Below are 22,753 nucleotides of genomic sequence, written 5' to 3'. Positions count from 1 at the left end.
AATTTGTTGAGACTTGTTTCATGGTCTATGTGACTTATTCTGGACAATGTTCCATCTGCACTTGAAAAGAATGTTTATTCTGATGTTTTAGGGTAGAATTTTCTGAATACACTGTTAAATCTATCTAGTCCAGTGTGTTATTCAAAGCCACTGTTTCCTTGTTGATTTTTTTGGTTTGGATGATCTGTCCATTGATGTAAGCAGGGTGTTAAAGTCCCCTACAATTATTATATTACAGTTGATTAGTTCCTTTATGTTAGCATTAACTGTTTTATGTATTGGGGTGATTCCATGTTGAATGCATAAATATTAACAATTGTTATATATTATTAAAGTGTCCCCTTTATTATTACATAATGCCCTTCTTTTTCTCTTGTTACAGTCTTTGTTTTAAAGTCTATTTTGTCCCATCCCATTGATTTGCTGCTCTGGTTTTTCAGTTATATCAGCAGTTATACACATGGGAAAGAACAAGTTTAGGCCATTATAAATGGAGATGGAGTAACCATTTCATCTATTCCGCATAGTCCAGACATTGTTTCCATGTCTGAATAAACCATGTAAGCAGAATCCAATCAAGGTGCTTATGGTGAATTTCTATGTATATTTATTTTATAAAAATATTGATTAGGGACACTTGGGTGGCTCAGTCCATTGAGTGTCTGACTCTTGATTTTGGTTCAGGTCTTGATCCCCAGGTTGTGGGATTGAGCCCTGTGTCAGGCCCCATGCTGAGTGGTGAGCATGCTTAAGATTCTTTCTCTTTCCCTCTGCTGCTCTCCCCCACTTGTGCTCTCTCTCTCCCTCCCTCCTTCTCTCTCTCTTTCTCTCTCCATATATATATATATATATATTTTTTTTTTTCTCTCTCCCTTCTCCTTACGGGATCCCTATAACCTTTGATAGAGTTGCTGAGTTTCCTAAGTCTATTCTCATTTTATGTATTTTTTTTCTGTTACCTGTTCGGCTTGATTACTTTCCATCACTCTGACCTCCAGGTCACTAATTTGCTCCTCTGTTGCCTCTAGCCTGCTACTTATTCTCTTTAGTGTAATTTTAATTTTGTTTATTGTGTTCATCTCTGATTTTTTTTTTACTCCCTTTGTAAAGGGCCTCACTGATGTCCTCTACTCTTTTCTCAAGTCCAGTGAATATCTTTGTGAGTATTACTTTAAATTCTCTCTCAGGCATATTATTTATATGTGTTTCACTTTGGTATCTTGCTGTGGTTTTGTCCTGTTCTTTCATTTGGGACATATTCCTCCATCTCCTCATTTTTTTCTAACTCTCTGTGTCTGTTTCTGTGTGTTAAGAGGGTCTGCTATGTCTCTCTGGTCTGGAAAGTAATGGCCTTATGAAGAAAAGGTCATATAGTGCCCTGCAATGCAGTTTCCCCAGTTACCCAGAACCTGGCACTTCAGGAAATGTCTCCTATATGTGTTACATGTACCCTGCTATTTTGTCCTGGCCAATCTTCCTTCATTCCAGTCATCTGCAGAGTCTCTCTTTGCCTTTATGGACAGGGTTTGGTCCCCAGCTGAGATGGGGCACCCAGTTTTAAGAAGTTGTGGCTTGAGCCTTCACAGGGCCCCTGTTCTCACTGCTACCACCAAAATGCACAGGTTGGGAGATACACTGTTGGCACTAGTCTTCTGAGGGAGGGAACCTGCAGCATGAGTAGGTAGGCTAAGGTAGGCATGACTGAGAAGGGTGGACCCACTGAAGAGCTGGGAAGCAGGGCTTGATGTAAGCAAGTTAGGTAGTGAACATGGGCACTGTGTGACTTCTATAGGTGACCATGTGTTTATCCTGAGGAGCAGGGGAGGGAGACGTCACCTGCCAGCTCCTTTGGTACTGGAGGAATCTCCCTCTGAGGTGAGTAAATAATTATCCCTCCAATATACACCAGGAGTTTTTCAAACTGCTGCTTCTGCCCTGTATCTCTGTGGGCTGTTTCTTGTGCTGCCTCTTTAAGGTAGGGGACTCCACTTCCTATCACACTCCAAGCTCTCCTGGAACTGAGCCCACTGATTTTTAAAATTCCAGACTTTCAGTCATTTGGTTTTAAGAACTCACAAAATCCAGCCCCTCTCACTTTCAAACCCAAATATTATGGGGGTTCATGTTCCTCGTTTAGGGTTCCTGGTGTGACAATCTGCTTCTCATCCTTCTCCTTGCCCGCAACTCCCTTCCAACCACAGACAGCCACGGTCTGTTTCATTCCCCACATCTCCACCCTTCCTACCCTCTTCAGTGTGGCCTCTTTTCTACCTTTTGTTGTGGACTTTGTTCTGACAGTCTCTGGTCATTTTCTGGGTTATTTCTGCTGATATGAGTGTTATCTAATTGTGTCCATAGGATGAGGTAAACTTAGGGTCCTCCTACTCTTCCATCCTCCCAGCCTCTCTTCTGTAGCATAATTGTTTAATGAATAACAATAACCATTTAAATGTCAATGTATATATTTTTTATCATTTTTAATGGGTACAAAATATTTATCATAATTTAACAAAATATCAAATAATGGACAATTAAGTTTTCTGGGGAGCAAGGACTGTTAGAAAAATGAGATACTTATGCATGCATCTTTATGTAACTCCTCTGTTATTTCCTTAGGATAAGCTACGGGGAATGGGATTGCTAGATTAAAGGGAATCTTTTTTTCAATATAATTTATTGTCAGGTTAGCTAACATACGGTGTATACATTGTGCTCTTCATTTTGGGGGTAGATTTCCATGATTCATTGCCTACAGACAACACCCAGTGCTCATCCCAACAAGTGCCCTCCTCAATACCCATCACCCATTTTCCCCTTGCCCCTGCCTCCCCCAATCAACCCTCAGTTTGTTTTCTGTATTTAAGAGCCTCTTATGGTTTGCCTCCCTCCCTCTCTGTTTGTAACTATTTTTTCCCCTCTCCTTCCCCCATGGTCTGTTAAGTTTCTGAAGTTCCACATATTTATCCAAAGGATACAGGAGTGCTGACTCATAGAGGCACATGTACCACAATGTTTATAGCAGTGCTTTCAACAATAGCCAAATTATGGAAAGAGCCTAAATGTCCATCAACTGATGAATGGATAAAGAAGATGTGGTTTATATATACAAAGAGGAATCATTTTTAAAGTTATTGGCACATATTGAGAAATTGTTCCCCGGAGAGTTTGCATTTACTCATGCTTCCAACAAAAGTGTGCAAAGGTACCTGTTTCTTTATATGCTATAATTATGAAGTCATCATTCAGCTTTTTATTCCTTGCTAAACGGGTGAGCAGAAAAATAATAGGACATTGCTTTGGAGTGAAGTTTCTATTCTAAAATTATATTTATTCATTCACTATTTATTGGTCTTAATAATTAAATTATGCAGCTCATGCTTGATTTCAAGGGCATATATAGACCTACACATATCTTAAATATAGAAAAATTACTTTTTTCTAGTCTCTCAAATTCTTTCAAATTCAAAATATCCAGTAGACTCTTGGGGGAGAAAATATACATTCATTTAAGGACCCTTGTTTTGTCCACTGGGAGAAAAAGAAAGATTAGATAGTAAAATAGTAACTTTATATCTTGTTTATATTTTATTATTTATTGAGAGCTCTGTGTTCCAGGTGCTGAATTAAACTTTTTACATGAATCGTCTGTTTTCCTTACCCATTCTTATGTAGTAGTAGTAAAGTATTCCCACTGTTAAAAGTGTCATGGCTCTAAGTGATAATAACATAATTTGAGTCCATGTTTGTGCAGGACCAGAATTACTAATAACTGCAATATACTAGTTTTTGTAAAGTGGTCTTATGTTAATGATGATATGAATCAATTCTGTCTTGATGAATGAAGAATAAGATAATTAATGTCATCACATCATACATCTGGTAGCGATGTTTTATTCCTCCATCAGAAAGTTAAAGAATGAGAAGGGAGGGGATTGTCTGCTATTTTTTACTTTGTTCAGCTCCCTTTCTTGATGCCAGATTTCTGTTTAAGCCAGTCACTTGGGGCACAGTGGTTTGTGTGAGAGCTAATACTCTTCTTTTCCCATGGGCACTTGTCCATCCCTCTTCTGTTTCTCTTCATCTCTTCTTGGGGCAACATGTAATCTGCCAGGCCTAACTCATTACTCACTCTGGGACCTGTATATTTGCCAGAAGTCAGAACACTGGCCTTGGTGGTTATGTGGTCCTTGCTCTCTGCCCTCTGGAGTCTAGGGTGAGAGATCCTGTCACATTGGAAAGCATTAATCCTGCTGTCTCTCAAGCCACCAGCCCTGCTATATTAGACCACAAGCTGAGTTTTCTTCTCTTTCTATAGAAAGCAGTAGCACATTAGCCAGGATATGGCCTGGGTTTCTGTTTTTTATAGACTTGCAGAGGCCATGGGGAGGCATAACTGTCCACAAGTATCTCCAAATATTTCTTACAATTTAATCTTTGTTTTCCTTTATGTGACTAAGGTTTTCACTGTGCAGATCTGGATCTCTAACAATGCTTGCATAAAAGTTTACATTCACCCTGATATTTTTCCATCTTTTAGCCTAACAGAATGGGAACTCGATATAGCCAGAATTATATTGCTTTACACAGCAAGAGGGACTTTGTTCATTTGTTCCTTTCACAAATATTCAGTGAGGGCTAAATGTATGCCAGACACAAGGAATAGAGGAGTGAACCAGACAGACTAGATCCTCCCTTAATTGAATGGCATTAGGGTAAGAAGGCAGCAATGAAAAATAATCAAATAAATGAGATTTTTTGAATGAGGTTTTTGATGCATGCTACGAAATAAATAAATGTAGTATGTTGTAATAGAAAGTGATGGTTTAGAGTGGTGGAAAAGGCTATTTCCAATTGAATGTCAGTGAAGAGGTAACATTTGAGCTAATACTGGGTGACTAGAAGGCACCAGCTATTCAGAGATCTAGAAACAGACAACTCCAGCATGAGAGAACAAGGACAAAGACCCCAGGGAGGAAAATATTTTGGCCCATTCTAGAAAGGCAATGTTGCAAGAGCATAGGGAATGAAGGGTAAAGGTGGGAGAATTCACAGGTAAGGGAAAGTCAGATCAACTGGGATCTAATGGGCCATGGAATTGAGATTTTGTTCTAAATGGAATAGAAGACTATTGAAGAATTTGATGTGGGAGTTAGAAAAATCTGTTTTATGTTTTTAAAGCATTACTCTGGCTTTTATGTAGATTATAAAGGAGCATAAGCAGAAGGGAAACAACCAGCTGGGAGGCTTTTGCAGGAATTAAAGCTGGAGTTAACAGTGACTTAGACCAGGATAAAAATAGTGAAAATAAAGAGAAGTAAACAGATGTGGAATATGTTTTTTAGGTGGAGTTAAAAGTATTGTTGATGGATTGTATGGTAGTAGTGATGGTGTTGAGGTGAAGGAAATACAAGAATCAATTCTAGATTTTTCCCCTAGATAACTCTATATTTTTCACCTGAGAAATTGGATAGAAAGTGTTGACATTTACTGAGTCAAGGAAGATTCAGGAAAAACAGTTGTCATGGAGTGGAAGTTAAGACCTCTGTTAGGCAAAATTATAATTGATATGCCCTTTAAGATACACAAGTGAAAATGTCAGTCAGTTAGTTGGATTCTGTGGGATTTAGTTGAGATTAAAGAATCCTCTTTTAATTAATTGAATCTGATGAACAAAATTATGTAGTTTTGTATGAGGAAAAAAATTCTCAATCTAGCATCTCTATTTCTGTCAATGATGCCATTTTTATTTTTTCTTCTTTTTAAGTTTATTCATTTTTAGAGAGAGAGGGAGAGAAAAAGAGCGTGCACATGAAGTGGGGGAGGGACAGAGTGGGAAAGAGAGAATCCCAAGCAGGCTCTGCACTGTCAGTGTAGAGCTCGATATAGGGCTCAAACCCATGAACCACGAGATCATGACCTGAGCTGAAGTTGGACACTTAACTGATTGAGCCGCCCAGGCTCCCTGATGCTATTTTTCTCATTACCCAATGCCTTAGTCTGTTTGGGCTGCTATAACAAAATGCTGTAGATTGAGTAGCTTATAAACAACAGAAATTTTTTCTCATAGTTCTGGAGGCTGTGAAATCCAAGACCAACAAGATTATGTACTTAAATACTTCATTAAAGCACAAAACAAAACAAATGAAACCTAAGTGGGGATTGAATTAAAGAAAGAGCATGGGCTTTGGAGAGACAAAGTTCTTGGGGATTTTGTGAGTTTTCACTAAGAAAATGTGTATAAAAATTCTTTACACCCTATAAAGTACCACCTGAAATCATTCTTAGCATCAGAAATGTATAAAATGAAGCACTATTAAAATGAAGCACCATATTGCAAATTTTCTTGGCTTGGCTGTTACTATACCTTTGTCTCTGGCCACATATGACATTTTCTTGTATTCTGAAATCCTTTCATTTCTAACCAGAATGCTTGGAATTAAAGAACTGAAATTTGTCACTGTTGAATTAAAGTTTTATACTATTCCTTTGGGTTTCTTTTAAGTTTATTTATTTTGTTCACCCTGTTTGAATTGGAAGAAAAAGACACACAAATTGAATTAGTGGCAAGCACGTTCAGTTGCCTCTTAAGTATGCATGCTCAGGCTCCTTTCTGAATCAATCTACCAAACACTCAACCAGCTTTTGAAGAAGCCTGATTAAAAACACTGCCAGACAGCACCCTTAGAATCATGACAACTCGCATGTCTTCTCAGCTTCTTTGAAGCTTCTTTGAAGAAACCAGAGAAAGAAAAAATCACGTTTCATACTTTGTTGTTTATTCACAACAAAAGAAACACTTAAGAATTTAGATAACATACATACATGCTGCCTTGAATTTAGGCTGTCAATTTATGCAGAGTGAAAGCAAAACATACAGCCTCTGTGTGAAGAATGTACTCTGGTACTCAGGCAATGGGCAACCAGACAGAGCTTGACAGTGTGGGCCAGATGAGCCAGTATCCTGCAGGAGGCCCTAACAACATCTACTGCTCCAAGTGCATTTCACTTTCACTCTGCTGCTGTTGGACTAAACAATCTCGTAAAAGTTAATGGCCTTCTCCAGGGCTGGCAGTGAAATTGCTGGTATTGCAGAGAGTAATTTTTTAAAAGTCATTACAGTACACACCAATAGAGTCTATTTCAGGTTTCCAGTCCTTTTCCTAAGGGACAAAGTTAGCTTTCAACAAAATGAAATCACCAGTACAAGACACCATGATTTTCAACTTACAGATTTTTTTGAGAGTGTGTTGAATAAAACACTTCACATATTTTTTGGTGAGATGGTTGGCTATCATCAGATGGAAGAGGAGAGCTCAGTTCTTCACTATTGGTTTAACTGGGTCTGTATGTGAAGAGTGTCTTCTAATCGTTATCACAAATGTTCTATTTTAACTGTGGAGTGAAGAGGGCCTAAAAAGAGACCAAGTAGATTTAGCAAGTTTTCTGCGATTATTCTGAATTGCAGAGGAAATTAGACCCAAATAGACCAAAAAATTTATTTTTATGGAGGTTTTCTGTTTACTAACTTAAGGAATACCAGACATATTATATCATCATTTTGCAACCACAAGCAAATTAACAGTTCTAGCTAGGTAATGGTCACCAAGGACTACTAACATCATAAAAAGGTGGGGGGGGGGGGGAGAGAAACCTTTACATTATAAAACCTATGAGGTGTCTTGCCAAAAATATTAAATTTGAATCTGTTCAGTCCTCTATATGTAAGTAATATCATACAGAAAATATAGTGAGTGGAGGAACATGTTAAATGACAGCATGGGGATGTAATCAGCAAAAATGAAACTGCAAAAATTACACAGGAAAAACAACCTGCTTTCTTCAACAAATTGGAAAAACAAAAACAGAAACAAAAAAACAACCAGTGAGGAATTTATAGATTTAAAGGAACTTACATTGTGACATATAGACCTCATTTGCATTCTGAGTTCAACAAACAAATTTAAGAAATGATTACAAAATGGAGGAAAGTTGAAATCTGACTAGAGTATGTTATGACCTTATGGAACTGTTTGTTTTTACTTGAGTGGTATTCTACATGAGAGCCCTTGCTCTCAAACTTTTGGGTCTCAGGATTTCTTGTAACTTAAAGAATCATTGAGGACCCTAAAGTTATTTTGTTTAAGTGGGCTATATCTATTGATATGTATGTATTGTAAACTAAAACACAAAAATTAAAATAAAATATTAACTCATTTAAAATAAAAATAATCTAGTTACACATTATTTTCATAAAAACAGCTATATTTTCCAAAACAAATAAAAAAATAAAGGAGAAATGTGGCACTATTTTACATTTTGCAAATCTTTAAAATAACTTTCTTTATAAAAAACAGATGAATTCTAATATCTGCTTTTGCATTCATTCCTTTGTGATATCACATGTCGTGTAGCCTCTGGAAAACTTCACTGTCTACTCATGAGGATAGGAAAGAAAAAGGCAACCACAATCTTAATGTTATTTGAAAATGAACTCCTTGAAGGAGTGATGGGGACAACCGTGGGTCAACCGGCCCATACTGTTAGAACTACTATATTAGAGATACATTCTGATGTACTAAAAATGAAAAAAAACCACATATTTTTAGTATTAACTTCATTATAATCTGGGATGGAGATTATATTTGATACACTACTTTTTATAATTTGGTAATTGTTCAAACTGGATAGGCAATGCATCAGATTCATTAAACTAAGCCTGGTAAGTTTAAGCTTACCATAACAAAAAGGAAAAAAAAAATCAAGTGAATAACAGTAAAAGTGTTTTGTAAGTGGGGCAATTCTTTGACTATAATACAACTATGATTAATTACAATATTGAAATTTTGGACAAGAGAAGTAGTAAAAAAAAGATAAGTAGGAATGGGGTGTGCTAGCATTGTCTTTACAAAAACACGAATGAATATACTGTGGGTGAGATGATAATATTTGAATATTAAGATTTTTGGAAAGATACATAGTTTTCATCTTTTAATTGACATTGATAAGTTTTTGTCATCAGAGTGTCAAGTTACAAAGTTAATATAAGTTTTTAAAGTTGGATGAAAAAGAGTTAAGAAATTGTAGGTTTTAATTTCCTAGGTTATGTGTTTCTTCTAGCAGAAATAAAAAAGTAACTATTGGTGAGAAAATTTTCCCAGAGAAAACATCAATTCTGAATGGTTTTACACATGAGTAATAATAAGCTTTCACTGAGAAGATCATCTAATCTTATATAAAATCTTTAAAAGTGTCAAGGACTACTGGAAAATGTCCCTAATTCATTCTATAAGGCATTATAAATTTGATTTGAAAACCAGACAAGGGTAGAAGAAATGAGAAGTATTGGCCTGGGATGTAGATGCAAAATTTCTCAACAGAACAATAGAAAACTAAACATAAAATAGTGTATAAAACACAAAATATATATAATGAAATTAAGGTTTACCTATGGAACTCAAGGAAGATTTAATATCACAAAACTCTTTAAACATCATTTACCATACCAATGAAGTAAAAGAGAAAACCTGTAAGACTACCTTAAGACTACCTCAGTAGATGTAGAAAGCAAATCATGATAAAATCATTAGTAAATTAAGATCGGGAAGGACATCAGCAAGATGGAGAAATAGGATATCTCAGCACCATACCTCCCATAGAAACACTCATTTTTAACAACTATTCCCAAATAAAAACACCTTTATGAAAGGCCAGGAGAACACCTGAAAAATTCCAGTACCTTGGTGGACCAAAAAATGTGAGACTAGATGCATTGAAGAAGGTAAGAGCAGTTTCACTTCACCCATGTCACCCCTGTCTCGAGGAAACACTACTCTGGGGAAAGAAAAATGCCTTCAGGTCTTGATTTTTCCCATGGGGTTAAATGAGAGCAAAATATGACCCCAGCTTTCCTAATCTTTTAGAAAGTTGCCCAGGAGATCCATTTCTGCCTTGCCCCACCCAGAGCACTGAAGGGATTGAAATGGCTGAGAAATCTCAGGACCATTAGAAGCAGAGAGAAAGGTGGGGCTCACAGAACCCAGGGGATCTTAACAACAGGCCTCCTGCTGAAGGTCTTCACCAAGAGCCCCACCCACAACTCTGTTGGACGCTTCATCTGACAACTCCTGACTGTAAGTGGATGCACACTCCCAGCAACCTTCACTCCCCTGCAGACTGAACACAAAGAAGCCTCCTTGGATGGCACATGAGAGCCACCACAGACTTTCTAGAAGCTCCCACATGCAACACACAAACATTAGCTGGCTCAACTCTGTCGGATGGGGAAATGGCACATGACCTTGACACTTAAGGGCACTGTTGTGGAGAAAGTAAACAAGAGACTCTCAGTACCCAGCCTGGCTTTGCAGAATTAAGGCAAAGTACACAATTCTAACTCTTCTCTCCAAAGAATGAATAAGAGGAGTGGAGCAGTTGCACCATTAGGAAAGGTCTGAGAGACTATCAGAATCTCTAACCAGGCTGACTGGTTAAGGTCTTTTTTGAAGCCAGTCAGTAAGATTGGAGAAGGTAATTGCTTCTTCAAATGTGAAGACAATAATACATAACTTTAAGGATATGAAGAAGTATTGAAAACCATCAAGATTGAACCACCAATAAATAGATAAATTGAACAGACCAATAATAAGTAAGAAGACTGAATCAGTAATCAAAACCTTCCAACAAGGAAAAAAGCCCAAGATCCGATGGCTTCACAGGTGAATTTTACAAAAATTTAAATAATTAATGCCAATCCTTTTCAAACTCTTCCAAAAAAACTGTAGAGGTGAGGACATTTCCAAACTCATTTTATGAGGCCAGCATTAATGTTATACTGAAGCTCAACTATGACACTAAAAGAAATTAAAACTGCAGGTGATTGTACCTGATGAACACTGTTGCAAAAATTCTTGATAAAATACTAGTAAACTAAATCCAGCAGCACATTAAAAGGATCATACAGCATGGTCAAATGGGATTTATCCTTGGATTTAAGGATTATTCAACACATGCAAACCAATCACTGTGATATTCTATGTTAACAGAATGGAATATAAAAATCATGTGAACATCTCAGTAGATACAGAAAAAGCATTTGACAAAATCCTAATATTATACTCAACAGTGAAAAGCTAAAAGCTTTTCTTCTAATATCAGGAACAAAACAAGGATGCTCACTTTGACCACTTCTATTCAATATTTTAGTGTAAGTCCTAGACAGAACAATTAGAAAAGAAAAAGAAATAAAAGATGTCCAAATTGGAAAGGAAGAAATGAAATAATCTCTTTTTGCAAATGACATGATCCTATGTGTAGAAAACCCTGAAGACTGCACCAAAACAAACAAACAAACAAACAACTTTTAGAATTAATAAACAAATTCAAGGAGTTTGCAGGATACAAAAATCAGCATACAAATATCAGTTGTACACCTATACATGAACAAAAACTATCTGAAAAAGAAATTAACAAAAACAATCCCGTTTACAGTAGCACTATACAAGATAAAATACTTAGGAATAAATTAAACCAAGGAGGTGAAAGATTTGTACACTGAAAATTATAAAACACTGGTGAGACTGAAGAAAATGGAAGTCAAAGATAGCTCATGTTCACAGATTAGAAGAATTAATATTAAAAGTCTGTAACCCTCAAAAGAATGTACAAACTCAATGCAATCTCTATCAAAATTCCAATAGCAGTTTTTATGCACACACACACACACACACACACACACACACACACCCTAAAATTCATATGGAACCACTGAAGACTCCAAATTGCCAAAGCAATCTTGAACAAGAAGTAAAAGGCTGGAAGCATCATATTTTCTGATTCCAAATTATGTTACAAAGTTATAAAATCAGAACAGTATGATACTGGAATAAAACTATGTATCTAAAAACAGACCTGTAGAACAATGAAACAGAAGAGAAAGCCCTGAAATAAACCTGGCATCGTCATCTATTCTTCAACAAGGGCACCACAGATACAAGATTAAGGGAGGGTAGTCTCTTCACTAAATGGTGTTGGGAGAACTGAATATCCACAAGCAAAAGAATAAAATTGGGTCCATGTCTCACACCATATATAAATATCAACCAAAATGGATTAAGACTTCAATGTAAGACCTAAAACCATAAAACTCCTAAAACAAAGCAGAGAAAAAGCTCACTGAAATAGGTCTTGGCAATGTTTTTCAAACATAACCCTAGAAACAGGCAACAAAAGCAAAAATGGACAAGTGGGATTTCACCTAACTAAAAACTTCTGGACAGCAAAGGAAACATTTGACAGAGTAAAAAGACAACCTATAGAATGAGAGAAACTATTTGAAAACCATACATCTTATGAGAAGTTAATATCCAAAATATATAAGCAATTCTTATAACTTAATAGCAAAACAAAACAATACCAGCAGCAAAATTATCCATCTAGTTCCATTTAAGTGTGTGAAACATTTATGGTCCATTGAGAGTCATGATTCTTGTGAAAATTTGCATACAAATGCAAATGCCTAACTGTGAAAAACCATGATCAAATGGCATAATCAGCTTAATTTGCATGATTCAAATAAGAAATTAAAAACCAAAAGGCATATTTTTCTTATTTCTGATTCCTCTTCTCAAATACTCCTTGGTCTATTAATATTATTAATATTATTAATAAATAATATAGGCAGAAACCAGAATTGCCAAGTAATTAAAGCCATGAGTTCACCAGGAAAACTGCCCAGGACTGAATTATGTTTCTATTATTACTAAATGTGTGACTTGGGACAAGATATTTAGCATCTCTTTGTCTCAGAATCTTCATCTGTGAAATGGGAGTAATAGTATCACCCTCACATAATTTTAATAAGTTGTGGTATGGTTTGCATATTGATGAGGAATGTGGTTCTAAAGCCTGAAAAATTTCTACTGCCTCTTCTGTACAGAAGGAACCCAAGAAGTTCTATCCTTAGGTTATGTCTAGAATAGTTTGAAGCTTCTGCATAGTTTTAAGTGATTCCTTGATTGTGGCATTCAGAAAAAGCATCAAGCATTGGCAAAAAAGCAATTCAATGACTCTCAACTATAATACATGTTCATTTTCCTAAATGCATGATAAGCACCAAGGGAAGAATGTACTGTATATAAAACCAATTTCCCTGAGCTGTTGGTTATTTATAAACACTTTAACATAAACTCACATGCTGATACTTATTTCCTTAGGTATATTTTATATTAATTGTTTTGTTTGAATTGTATTTGGATTAAGTTTTCAAATTTTAGTGTTCTGGAAAGTATTTAAATATTGCTGACAGCTAAAAATTTCAGTTCTCTGTTCAATCCTTTGACCAGTTACCATGGTTTACTGATTAACAGCAATGCATGATTGATTCCTTCTTCCACCACAGGTAAAGTGTCATAACAAGTTTCATCAGATATATGGTACTTCTGGGGTGCCTGGGTGACTCTTGATTTCAGCTTAGATCACTATTCCAGGATCAAGCCCCATTTCAAGCTCCACATTGAGTGTGGAGCCTGCTTTAGACTCTCTCTCTCTTTCCCTCTCTCTCTTCCATGCTCACATGGTCTCTCTCTCTCTCTCTCTGTTCTCTCTCTGTTTCTCTCTCTAAAATAAAAGTTAAAAAATATGGTACTAATAGGTATCAGGGGCTCACTAGTTCTCTTTGAAGACTGCAGGGATTTGGATCTAAGTTAAACTGAATTCAGATGTTGAAGTTAGACCAAGAAATTTGCTTCTGAACTTTGTTAATTCTTTAGTTCTAGGAAGTTGATATGTCAATGATTACTAAAAGATTTCTTACTGACTCTAAAAAATGCATAGTGCAAAATCAGAAAAGTCACATTTAGCACATTAAATGTTGATGAAAGAAACTGCATTTTTTACTTTCGTGACTCATCAATACTGCAATATTTCAGTATCTTATAGTTCTTGTCATAGGGACAAAGGAATTTAGCAAGCATTTTGGCTGACTGGATGATGATATGATTTGTATGCAGAATATTTTTAGGTAAAGTCCTTTTGGGAATAATACCTACTGAGAAAGGAAAAACAATATTACATTAATACAGCAGATTACAAAGGGTTAACAGAAATTCTTGTCCTGAAAAGTTATATTGTGCAGGCTCATAGATCAAACTCAGAAGATGGTGAGAGGGCTTTGGCTCTGCTGGCCATTTATCCACAGGAGGATCAATCTAATAAGAAGTTCAATTGTAGGGTTGGCTTTACTAGAAACATACCAACTCATTCTATTATTCTAAATATTATGGCATTCCTTCCTCACTTGTAAAATTGGAAGAGATTTTCTTGGGAAGAAATAAATAATTGTCTTGGATCTTTAGAAACAACTGTGAATTACACTGAAGGCAGCTGCAGTAATGTCAAACTGTTGGACACTTGAGATGAGCCATTTCTTGGGTAGATTCCATTTTCTCAAAATGTCTGCTTAATCATAAATCCAAGAACTCTCTTGGCTCTCTAAGTCTCTTTGCCACCAGGGTGATTCTGGTAGGTGTATAGAGGTTTAGACTTACCCAAAAATGAATTCAGTAGTAATGGGTATAGTGGATGCTATAGTGTGCAGTCCAGTTACTACCCTTCTAGAACCACAGCACTTATTGCCTCAGTTTACAGAAGTGCTGGTTACTAATAGCTCTTAGCTAAGTCTTTCTCTAGAAATTGCCCTTAGCTAGAAGAAGCCACCTCATCGAAGTTTGCTCTCTTCCCTGAGGCAGCCTGTATCTAATAACTGGTTATTGAAGAAGACACAAAGGTCCAACCTCATCACCTCCATTTGAGACTACTTTGAAGGGTCATTCCCAGCTTTAGAACTTCCCAGAGTTCTGGATGAGACTTCTGCTGGAGGACTGCATTGCAGTTCATCTTCTCTGTCTGCCTAATACTGCCTTCCCTTCCTCAGTAGGTGTTGTTCCCAAGAGCACTTTACCAAAAAATATCCTGCATACAAATCTTCATTTCAGAGTCTCTCTCACAGGGAACGTATCCTCTGAGTTATGTCAGGACAATATCCTCTGATTATGTCAGGAGTGGTTCCAAGAAGTAGACTATGAAGTGAGTTGGATCTCCCTTTGGCCAACTGGTAATGACTCCATCATTGTTGGCAAGTAGAGTACTCATAGACCTCAACATGTTGTAGTGGTATATAGTTAAAACATTCACTAATGGTGAACTAAAATGGGATGCTAGTGAAAGGAAATGCCCCATTAGGAGAATATCTCAGGCATTTGAAAAGTTCTGGGGGATAGTAATTATAAGAACTGTGGAATCAGACAGCTTTTGCTCAGTGCTATTCGTACCTTTAAGAAAGTCATTCAAATGCTGAGGATAATTAATAGTTAATTAGTTAATGTGAGCTCTGAAAGCCAAAGGGCCTTTTTAGTATCACAAAAAGAGACTTTCAAATCCTGAAGCTGGAAGGGAAGAAAGAACCTTTCAAGAGTAGTAGGGTTCCAGAGAAAGTTGACTTTTTAACTGTGACAAATCTGAAATGCCAAGATCAGAAGCCTAATGGAAAGACATGGAATCCTGGGTCTAGAGATGGGGCCAACTGGGTCACTTTATCAAAAAATCTTAAATTCTTAAATTCTCCAGTTTCCTATGAGGGCAGAGAAGTTGTCCGAACATCCCTGTTAAACAATAGGGCTTCCTCATTCTGCTTTGCAAGACCGTATATATTCCTCTCAGGATCTGTCTCCACCTCCTCTCCTGACCATCAGACCAATATCTAGGGTCATAGGGTATAACCCAACCAGGGAAAGGCTAGGTTTTCTAAAGATGAAAAAAAAAGAATATATATCAAAGAATCAGTAAGGCCTGGTTACCATATTTTAGCAGGGGCGAAGAGAGTTTTTATAGAATTACTTCTTGAGGTGCTGGATTAGGGAGGGGAACATAAAGTTGGATACGTGAGTTTATTTCCCACTTTTCTGGGATATAGGATTAATTCCCTGGCAAGACTTTAGGGAAAAGGGTGTTAGGATACTACTAGGATGATCCTTGGAAGCTTAGAAAAAACAAATGGCTGTTCTAAATGAAGTGGAAAGTCTTAACCTACTGTGACTAATAGCTGAAATAGGGATCAATAGGCAGAGAGAAGTGAAGAGGGAGGGGATACACTATGTACACCCAGAAAACCTACCAGCTAACAGTGTGGGATTTGTAGGAGGGCTGTGGAGACATTTTGGTTACCAAAGCAACAAGGATTGTATTGGTGAGAGGGACATTCATGTCACTGGGAAGCTCAATGATATCTTTCCCCTTTAGTAAGGAATGATAGAAAGGTACTATTACCAAACTGGAAAAGGGGGTGGTGGAGGCTGGGTACTTAATCATTAGAAGCAAGCTGTGCACAGTTATTGTAATGAGAGGCAGGACTGGAGTGGCAAATCAGGGTCTGACCTTCAGAGATATGAAATGACTAATAAGGCACAATATTATTAGGAAGAGGATCAATGAACAACCAACAAAGATATTGCTTAACTTATGCAACCAAAAGAAATGAAAAATCTATGATTAGGAGGCTAAGGGAACCAGCGCTATGTGGGAAATATGGGGATCCTTTGCCCACGTTCTAGACCTGAGCCAAGTTTCAGGCCCTGAGCCTACTGACTGAAGGAAATGCTGAGTCCACAGAAGGAAGGACTCTATATGGCAACAATTACCTCAATTATTTCCCCAAAGGAATGTATCACCACTTACTCAGTTAACCATATACTGAGGGAAAAAAGAATATCCAGACATTTCAAGGACTCTGGGATATAGGATCTGAGTTGAAGTTGATACCCAGAAATCTAAAGCATCACCCTGGAGCCCCCCTATTAAAATGGGGATATAAGGTAATAAATGGAACAAAGGCCTAGGGATGACTCACATGGGTTGCCCTATCTCCAAACATATAACTGATAATTGGTACAACTCCCACACGAGTTCCTTGGCCTGTGGAATAAATGCTATCATAGTAAGGAAAGTTAGGTGGAAGTCATTGAAACTGGCTACCTCACCCCTAGTTGAGATGATAAAAAAATAAATAATGTTGCATTCCAGAAGGAATGGCAGAGATCAAGACCTAAAAGAGGCAGAGATGGTTGTACCTGTGATTTAATTTTCCACTCTTACCTTCGTGAACATCTTAGATCCTGTTGCATAATGATACACTACTGCAGGCTTAACAAAATTGTAGTCCCAGTTGCAGCTACTCTGTAGGGATTACAGAGCAGATTAACATAGACTCAGGTATATGGTTTGCAGCCATTGATATGGCAAAGTGTGGTTATTTTCCACCATTGTTCAAAAAGTATATTAAAACTATTTTGTATTCATATGAAATAGAAAATATTTAACATGTATGGTCTTGATTCCAGCTATGTTAACTTTCCAACTGTCTCTTAAAATATAGTTCCACGAGACCTCAACCATTTGGATACTTTGCAGTATCACATTAATCCCCTATACTGATGACTCATATTAATTGGTACAAATAATTAAGAAGTGGTGAATATGTTGGAGGCTCTGATAAGATACATGTATGTGCTCCTTGATAAGACATGAGTTATTTAAAAAATAACTTCTAGTTTTTCATAAAATATCTTGAGGAAAATAATAATAATCTATAATGTTATTGACTTGCCTTCCATATGTCAACTCTGTGCTTACTACTATATGTATATTACCATATTTTAATCTTACAACAAACCTATTACTGTTTTCACTTTACCAATGATGAACCTGAAGCTTATAATAGTTACATACTTGCTCAAAGTTTATACACTGGTAAGAAGATTCAGAGCCAGAACTCAGGTCTGTTTGACATCAAAACTCATGCTTACTTACTTCTCTGTTATTGCCCAAATACACAAATGGTTCCCCAAACCTGTAGTTCAGAGTTGATTCCGTAATACTCTTCTGTGGTCCTCTTCACTTCTTTCTTTTTGCCTTGTCACTAAACAGGAAATAACTCATTATTTTAGCCAGATGGCGGCCAATCACACCTCTCTGAGAAAAAATTCACTGCATTTACTTTAAATGATACATAAATCTTAATGTTTAAATTGCCCTTTCAACATAGTGCCAGGAAAAAATACAGGGGAAATGATTGAGTGTGGAGAGATTTGAGGCTTTCAAATATGGAAAGGATACATCAGGCTGTTAGACATCCTGCTTTAGGCTGCTGGTTGAAAGGTGACACCTTCTCAGAAAAGGTGCACTTGAGGAGTCTTAAAGATATTTCAAGAAGTCATGATACCAAATGGAATTGGGAACCTGGCCAAAGCAGCATTTTCCCAGAACATTAACTATTATTCTCCCATTTGTCATCATGAATATATATTTGCTCCATAAATGTATATGTAATGGACACATTCTAATAATGATGATTACCTGCTCCCAAATAAAATTCTCCTTTGTTCTTAGAGCTGTTTCCTCTGTATCTGTTGGACTTATATTTAGCCTGAACTACTGTCCTGTTGGAGAACATAGAACATATCTTTATAGCCTGGATTTTCATCAAAGAAGTCAACCAAAATTGTTACAGAATTATTAATTCAATTTAGGTCTTAAACATAAAACAATATCCTTTGTTGGCTGCTATCACTGGATAGTGACAGAAACCAGAAAAGGAGAGATAAGGATTGATTATTAACTTTGCTTCTTAGAAATAAAAATACAGGCAGTATACCAAAGAGGCTTCCATTTATGCTGTAAGAAGTAAATGGAAAACTATAAATGAAATAACTTTTGTTATTTGAGTTTTACAAAGTTTATAACTTAGTTCTGCCAAAAGGCTACTTAAACTTAATTTACCTCTATAGGGACCAGAATTTCACATTTCACAGTGAACAGAAGGTTTGCTGAACTTTACATTGAAAAACAGAACTAAAAATTATAAAAGTATATTTATTAAACCAAGTACTATAATTAGGTTATTATATCAAACATACTGTAGCTAATATTAGGAAGGAATAAAGTATAAATCAAATTCCCCTTTTTTTGTGGGGAAATCAGACAAAATCATTTTGTGTAATGTTATAACATCCTTCATTTTACATTTGACATTTTATAGAACAATAAAGGGTCTTTTTTTTGTAAAGACATGGAAATTTCATCAATTTTTCCAAATGGTCTTTTCAATTTGTTATTGAAACCATTCTCTTTTATTTATTTTTATTTTTTAATTAAAAATTTTTAATGTTTATTTTTGACATAGAGTGTAGGCGAGGGAGGGCCAGAGAGAAAGGGAGACAGAATTTAAAGTAGGCTGCAGACTCTGAGCTGTCAGCACAGAGCCCCACGTGGGGCTTGAACTCAGGAATGGTGAGATCATGACCTAAGCCAAAGTCAGACATTTAACCAACTGAGCCACCCAGGTGCCCCCAAACCATTCTCTTTTAAAGTGTTTATTCTGACATCATCTTTATCATTGTTTTTTCTTCACTTTTAAACTAAACTAACTCATCCAGATCACTATTTTTCAATAGTTTTGCCTGTGATTCTCCTGCACCTATTTTTATATTTATAAAATGGGATAATCATCTATAAACTGATAGAGTTTTATAGAATGGGAAAAGGATTAATGCAATTGCTGAACAGAAAAAGATGTTTCAAGTGGGAACTAATATTTAAATTAATACTTTTGTGCTTTGACTTTTGCTTTCCTAAACAATAACATGTCCACAGAGACTTAGTGAATAAGAATTCACAGAATAGAGGAGTGGTTTAAAGAAAAGCCTGTGGAATGAGATAACATGTGTATTAGTCTATTCAGGCTACCATAACAAAATACCACAGGATGAGCAGCTTAAACACAGCTGAAAGTCCAAGATTAGGATGATGTCAGGATTGGTTTCTGGTGAGGCCTCTCTTCCTGGCTTGGCATTTCCTCTGTAATGAAAAAGAGCAAGAGAGATATCTAGTGTCTCCCCTTTTCTTATAAGGATGCAAATTTTAACGGGTTAGGGCCTCTCTTATGACCTCATTTAACCTTAATTAGGTCTATAAGGCTCTATCTCCAAATACAGTAATATTAGGAATTAGGGCTTCAGTATATGGATTTTGAGGGATAAAGTTCAGTCCCTAGCAACATGTGTTCATATGTAACTCCATTGCTTCCCTCTTATTTGACCTGGGATAGATTTTAAACATCACTTAGCCTTAATTTGTTAATCTATATAATGTGGATAATTACTCACCTCATAGGATTTTGACATGGATCAAACAAACAATGCATTTTAAGGACTTAACATACTACCCGGCATAGAATAAGTGCACAATAAATATTGATTGTTATTCAGGGGTTCCTGTTGATACCCCAGTGCTAATAAAATCAGAAAAATGAAAAGGGATTGTCTTGTTTTCTTCATGACACTAAGAAATGGGGAAACTGGAAGAGATCAGGAAGATAGCAGAGTAGGAGGTACTGAAGCAACAGCTACATCATGCAACAAACTCTGAAAATGATCTAGGGACTGGCAAAGCACACCTTCCACAGCTAGTCATAGAGAGAAGTCCACATAGAAAAGGGTAGGGAAGTGGAGATAAGTTCAGGAATGAAACCTCTGGTACAACTAACCATAAGTGGGAGGGACATCACAAGCATGGAGGAGGAAGGGGATCAGACTCCACACCAGGCACCCCGGTCTTGGAGACCTTCACTGGGGAAACAAGTCCCCATAACATCTGACTATGAAAATCAGTGGGGCTCAATTCCAGGAGAGCCAGAGGACATAGGAAACCAAGTCTTTGCCCTAAAAGGGCCAGTACACTAAGCAACTCAACCTTAGACACAGTACAGAGGCGGTAGTTGAAAAACTCCTGGGGTTACGTGAAGAAATTTTTTCACCAATTTTAGAATGTTGGCCAGAGAGGCACAGATATGCAGATTTCTCCAGGAACAAAACTGCTTTTTTTTCCCCCCCCTCCCTAAGCCTGGGTAGCCAGAGGCTGACAGGAGTCAAGTCTAACATTCTCCACCTACCTTTCTAGCACCATGTGCCCTGCCCTAGGATTCCTCTGCAGACCCACCCCATACAACCTGCTTTCCTATGCAGGCATCCCTCCAAAGCAGCTTCTGACTCACCACAAACCCTGCCCTTTGGTGCCCCCATAGCTGACACAGCAGCTAATTGCAGACAGCCAGGCTAAGCACCAGTTATTTCTACTAGGGATCCTTCAGAGACTTCAGCTGGGTCTCTCAAATGTGTGGGGAGCAAACCCTGCCCACTGTACCCATGATAGGTGAAGTGGGTCATTGCAGCCACCTGGGTTGAAGTCCAGCTGTCCCCCAGCATGTTTACAGCAATCGCAACTCAGCCACAACAAGAGGGTGCATAGAGTCCACATAGGGGGCACCCCTAGAACAGCTGGCTTTGTTGACTGAGGTGTGTGGGGTACACTATAGAGCACCATAGAACCTCTTCTACACAAGGCCACTACTTTCAAGACCAGAAGATGTAACTTATCTACCTAATGCATGGAAATAAACAGGGGGTTAGACAAAATGAGGAGACAAAGGAAGATGTCCCAAGTGAAAGAAGATAAAATCACAGAAAAAAAAGAACTAGAGACAAGCCTGATAAAGAGTTCAAAGCAATAGTCATAAGGATATTCACCAGACTTGAGAGAATAGCAGATCAACATAGAATTTCAACAAAGAGATAGAAAACACAAAAAATAACCAATCAGAGCTGAATAAAATAACTGAAATGAAAAATACACTAGACGGAACCAACAGCAGATTAGAGGTGGCAGAAGAATAGATGACTGATCTGGAAGACAGGATAATGGGAAACAACCAAGCTGAGCAGCACAAAGAAAAAAGAATAAGAAAAAAAATATGAATAATTAAGGAACTTCTATAATATTATCAAGTATAACACATTATAGGGATCCCAGAAGAAGAAAGAGAAAAGAGGGCGGAAAACTTATTTGAAGAAATAATGGCTGAAAACTTCCCTAATTTGAGGAAGAAAACAGACATTCAGGTCCAGGAATCAAAGAGATCCCCAAACAAGATGAACTCAAGCAGATCCACACCAAGATGCATAATAATTAAAATGGCAAAAATCAAAAATAAAGGGAGAATTTTAAAAGCACCATTAAGAAAGAAAATAGTTGCATACAAGGGGAAACACCATAAGGCTATAAGCATATTTTTCAGCATAAACTTTGTAGGCCAGTGGGAGTGTCATGATACATTCAAAGTTCTGAAAGGAAAAACCCTACAACCAAAAATCCTCTACCTGGCAAGGTTATCATTCAGAATTGAAGGAGAGATATAGTGTCCCAGAAAAACAAATCACCCCTAAATCAGCCTTACAAAAAATGTTAAAAGGTATTCTTTAATGGAAAGAAAAGGCTGTAACTACAAGTAAAATTATGAAAGGAAAAAAAAACTTCACTGGTAATATATTAATCAATTATAAAGCCAGTATGGAGGTTAAAAATACAAAAAGTAGTAAAATCAATTATATCTACAAAAACTACTCAAGGGTCACACCAAATCAGAAGATATAAAGTATGAGATCATATACATAAAACATGGAGGAGGAAGTAAAAATTTTATGCTTTTAGAATGTGTACAAATTTAAGTGACCATTAATTTTATATGAACTAATATACATGCAAGATGTTATATATGAACACATAGTAACCACAAATCAAAAACCTATAATAGATACACAAAAACTAAAGAGAAAAGAATCCAGTATAATGCTAAAAATGAGCCATCATC

General features: G+C 36.8%; 1 non-coding gene across 1 annotated transcript; it reads left to right on the top strand.

Moving 5' to 3' along the window:
• The first annotated feature begins 408 nt into the window (after nt 1–408).
• LOC111556450 lies at nt 409–538 on the top strand. The gene has a single exon (XR_002735922.1). It is a non-coding gene; the product is annotated as a small nucleolar RNA SNORA20 (small nucleolar RNA).
• Nucleotides 539–22,753: the final 22,215 nt, after the last annotated feature.

The sequence above is a fragment of the Felis catus genome, chromosome C2 (genome assembly GCF_018350175.1).
Source record: "Felis catus isolate Fca126 chromosome C2, F.catus_Fca126_mat1.0, whole genome shotgun sequence".
Classification (NCBI taxonomy): Eukaryota; Metazoa; Chordata; class Mammalia; order Carnivora; family Felidae; genus Felis; species Felis catus.
The sequence above is the reverse complement of the archived record's forward strand: the minus strand, read 5'-3'. Positions and strand labels throughout refer to the sequence as shown.